The sequence below is a fragment of the Anoplolepis gracilipes genome, chromosome 3 (assembly GCF_047496725.1).
Source record: "Anoplolepis gracilipes chromosome 3, ASM4749672v1, whole genome shotgun sequence".
Classification (NCBI taxonomy): domain Eukaryota; kingdom Metazoa; phylum Arthropoda; class Insecta; order Hymenoptera; family Formicidae; genus Anoplolepis; species Anoplolepis gracilipes.
The window spans coordinates 18113609-18118987 of NC_132972.1; the positions used below are offsets into that span (position 1 = coordinate 18113609).

Consider the following 5379-nt stretch of genomic DNA (forward strand, 5'->3'; position numbering starts at 1 on the left):
TGTAAAAAACTTAGAATGTTTTCTTTATATTATTAAATACTTCAATTATGTTTTCTTCAAATTATATTTTTATCCTTTAGTTTTTTTGTTAACAAACATACCAGCTCTCCATTGCCTACGATTACCAATTTTGATTTTTATAGGGAGCTTATTTATCTTAGATTTAAGTTATTAAAAAAAATAAAAATTTTTTAAATTAATAAAAAAAAATTTATAGAAATTAAAAATTAATACAAGTAAAAAAAAATTAATTAAAAAACTTAGCCCTGCTAAGATAAACAGTATGCTAATGAAATTAGCAGTGCTAAGTTTTTCAATTAATTTTTTTTACTTGTATTAATTTCTAATTTCTATAAATTTTTCTTTATTAATTTAAACAATTTTTATTTTTTTTAATAACTTAATTTTTGTTTTTTATATTTGTATTTTCTTTTTCATTTTTGACTAAACTTCAAGATATATTTATATAATTATTAAAAAAATATAATGTATATAATAGTTTATACTTTCAATAATTTTCTTAAATATTTAATAGTTTTTCTTTTATACTGGAAATAAAAAAAATATATTTTATAGTAAAAATTTGTATTCAATTAACACAACTTTTTAGTATCGTTATTTTTGTAAAAAATAAAAACAATTATTTTGTACAACTTTTTTAGTTACACTACTTTTAAACTTATACTTTTAATTAACCCAAATTTTTTATATTATTTTGATTTTGTAGAATATAATGTAAGAAATTAAAACAAATATTTTGTATAACTTTTTTAATTAAAATATTTTAATGAATTTTTATTTTTACTTAGCACAGTTTTTTTGATATCATTAATTTTTGTAAGATATGAAACGACTTTGGAGATAAGTTTTTATAGTTAACGCACTGGTTTGCAAATACATACTTTTACGCGGGACTTAGCTCCTTTTTTTACCTCTTTTTTAAAAAGGTAATTTTTTTAGAGATATCACTATTTTTTGTACTATATGTTAAACGAAAAATTTAAAGTTTCTTTCAATAAATATGCTAAGAACCTGCCACGCCCATCATATTTCATTAAAATACTACTTTTCTCTTTAGGTTCTCTTTAGTTATATAAATATTTAGATTTATCAAACTTTGTTATGCTTATTGTAAAAATAACAAAGGATAATCACAAATCAATGTGCCATTAGAAATTTACATTTATTATTCATAATAAAATTCCAAATCTAAATTGATAAATAATCATTGCTCTGTTTATTTAATTCATCATTGAATGTATAAGTAAAACGGAAAAAGAGTAAGTTTCATAATTCTATTTCTAATAATAAAAAAATGAAGACAAATTATTGGTTATTTTTCTAAATATTTCTTGACAATTTATAAATAATGCAAAATATAAAGCATTATTCACGAAATTGCTGATACATACGATATTTTTTTATATAAGACTGTTTGAAATATTGTACTAAATAATAAATTATGAATCACAACTTAGATGTTACATAAATGTTTATGTTTAATAAAGAAATTTTTTACTGCTTTATTTTATAACATTTGATATATATTATTTAATCATATTTTGTAAGAAAAGTAAATGAACATCTTTAGCACCTCTAGGCCACTGCTTTTTTTTAACTTTAGCATCATTAACTTCAATCCAAATATTAGATGCTTTTTCTCTGCACATACTTATATAATAACCTTCATCAATACTTGAACCATGATAAAATATAGCATTCATTACTTTATATATCTGTCCATCTATTAACACTTTAGTTGTTGGAACAGCACTCAAATTAAAGTTGTATGTTATTTTCATTAATTTATCATCCTGTGACGAAAATATTAAACGAATAACAACTATCTCTTTCGTTAATATTATTTCATTTTTTAATATTATATTACTTTCAGTACAATATTCACATGACTCGTTATGCAATTGATACCAACGTAAAAACGTAGTTTTTAATAAATCATTAAAATTATAACTCTTCTTCTTCAAGTTATTAATAGGAATAGAAATAATAACATTATTATCAACAATAGTTTTTGTATTATTACAAGTTTTACACCGTTTAACAGAAGTTATTTGATGCTTCACCAAACTTTTTATTATTTTTCACAAAGAGCAAAAAAAAAATCAGATGCATTCCGTTTTACAGGACTTGAAAAATAGTCTCCTAAACATTGTCGTATTGCATATGTATTTAGATTACATATTCCATTTTCATATCGATGCATTAATACACGACATCTGATTTATCACAATTGGATAATTGCTGTCTAATAGCATTTAAATTAAATAAACATTGCAGTACTGCATTTGCATAACATGAAACCTTATCTGTATTTTGAAAACCATGCATGACCCAGTACTTTGTTGAACATTTTGATCTAAACTTGATTTTTTAATAGAATCAACTACTTTTGGCAACGCTCATAAGACATCTTTCACTTTGTAATAGGGTTCCTTTGACATGGCAATCATTTTTGCTTTTGGTTTGTGTATCTGTTTTAGACGGTTATATTCAATAATAGCGTCTTCGCTAGCTATTACCGATGAAGGATCAAAGTTAATTAAATGTAATCCTTTAGACGTTACTCGCGATAATGCAACATAAGTTTGGCCACAATTAAATACAGAATTATCAATATCCATAATAACATTTTACAAACTCAATCCTTGGCTTTTATGAATAGTAATGCCGTAACTCAAAGATAATGGAAATTGTTTTCTAACAACGTACGCTCTATCTACCACCTCAAATTTAACACTTACTCTTTCAATTAAATATTCTAAACTTGATGATAAAAAAAGTTTGATCTTTTCTACATAATCATTATCTTGTATAATTGAAATCACTTTAGCAATTGTATCGTTTACTAGACCCAAACTAGCATCAATATTACGCCGTATCATAACTTTCGCTCCAATTTCAATTATGAGTTTTTGAAAGTCCTGCTGTTCTAGAATTATCTTTATCATTATTTGATAATACTTTTGAAACTTTCTTTTTTACATATGGAATACAATCAATCGTATCTTCAGCAATTAATATTATTTCTTTAGAAACAATGTGACTTAACATTGCATTATTAAGAACGTCACACATATGGCAGGTGGGCAATAAACAAACGGTGTCTGATGACAGATTGTTAATGAAATTACATAACTCATTTAATTTAGATTCGAAAGAATTACCCTTAAAAAAACTTTTTTATTTTCAAGAATCTTACAATCAGATTTTGTTAATAAACCGATACGAATTCTGGACAATAACTCGCGATAAGAATCATCTCCTTTCTGACGCATATTAATAGTCAATTCATCATAGTCAAATAGTATAGTCCATAAATTAACCGCATTTAAAGAACTAAGATATTTAGTAATTTTTTCATTTGATAAATATTTAAAAATAAGATCATCACGTACAGGAAGTGGTTGAAACAAGTCTCCAAATAAAAGAATGTGTTTTAGACCAAACCAACCATCATCGCAATTATTAGTGTCAAATATTTCAGACAATCGAAGATGTATATACATTAAAGTTAAATTAGATATCATTGACATTTCAACAATTACAAAAAGAATAACATCTTTAAGATCTGATCTTAAAACTTTCAATACATGATCAGATAGTTGTTTATACTTAGGAGTATGACCATGTTCAACGGGTAATTGAAGCAATCTATGAACCGTCAAACCATCTATATTAAATGCTGCTATACCAGTAGGTGCTGCTACAGCAGTATCTTTGTTGAGGTTTTGTTTTACCCAACATTTAATAGTCTTGATTAAGAAACTTTTTCCAGTACCACCTTCTCCACTAACATATAATCGTAATACTGATTCACCTGACTCTACAATATTGATAACTTTATCAAAAACACGTTTCTGATCCGCATTTAATTTTGCTATCATTTCAGATACATTGATTTCTCGAACTGCTTTATTACCAAGATCTTTAAAATCTTGCATTGTTTCACCAGCCTCTATATTTTGAATGCCTACCGGATTTTCAGGCTCATCCTGAGACTGTTTTTATAAATCATCATCTATGCATTGCTGAAGTAACTGTTTTGCAGTTTCAAATGCTTTTTGCAATTCTTCTCATTTTTCATGATATCGTAACGTTTCTACAAAATATAGTTTTTCTTTCTGAAAAGATTCGGCATAAGTATCCTCTCCGTTTTTAAGATCTTCTAATTTTCGCCATGGTTTAAATATAAGTAATAATGAAAAGAAATAATTTTCCGGCTGTGTATTAACATTAAATTTATAATGATTAATAAGATATCCACGCTGTCGCCGTTTAAGATACTTATCGTTATCTATTTTATAATATTCAATATATTCATTTTTCGGTTTGATCTTCGAGATATCGTACCACTGGGCAAATTCATAAAGAGATATATTTTCTAGTTCGTTTTGTCTATGCGGATAAAGATCATCTACTAAAGACGGATGAAATATATCTGTAGATTCGGGATCAAGAGCTTCAATTTCCTTGTAGCTTTTTAATTTTTTACGTCTTATTTGATTAACATCTAACCATCTTATAGTTGTATTTCGATCAGTCTCATACAAAGGAATACCTAATAATGTATCAGCAGCTTCGAGAGCTCCACATTCTCTATTATTCACAAATCGCAAACTGATATTCCAAAGATAACTCACTAATTTGTTTTTATTATTATTTTTATTATAATTATTATTTTCAGTATTAAAGATAGAATCAGACAACTCACATTTTCCCGTTTTATTCATATATTTAGTAATGTACCAAGTAAGCAGCAATGATTTTTCACCAATAAATTGCATATCCATATTATCTTCCCATGCAGTAAGAAGAACAGGATTATAATCATTTATATTAACTTCATTCTCTGTTCGAGAAGATCATAAAAGCCTACTTTTATGTTTCAATTGTTTTCTACCTGCTATCGAAGTTGCCACATTTCTCATATTGTTTCAGTAACAGGACGAGGAAATCCAAACACACGAATAATTTTACGTTTTGTTTTTTTAGAGCGAAGACAATAATCGTTATGTTTATGTCGCTGATGCGTGTTAACACGTTTGTATAATAATGGCGAAATATTTTTATCAGGCATTCTGCAACTTATATATTGTAAAATAAATTTGGAGACTTCTTCAATAGTAGATTCACAAATCGGTGCATTTTTAATCCAAATTAATAAATGAAAATGTTGTATACCTCTACCTTGGTATTCTCGTCTCCAGAAATAGTGCGTTACTTCTCCAATTGGATGATCTTTGAAACTAATAAAGTCAAGCATTGCCCGAAACTTATTATCGAGAAACCTGGATGTTGATATAGAATCTTTAGCAACAAGTGCGCTAACGAATAAAGAAGTATTATGCTATCTATTTA

The 5379-nt window shown here is 26.3% G+C and overlaps 1 pseudogene; it reads right to left on the minus strand.

The window, feature by feature from the left end:
• Positions 1 to 1547: 1547 nt before the first annotated feature.
• LOC140664111 (uncharacterized) lies at positions 1548 to 5098 on the minus strand (annotated as a pseudogene).
• Positions 5099 to 5379: the final 281 nt, after the last annotated feature.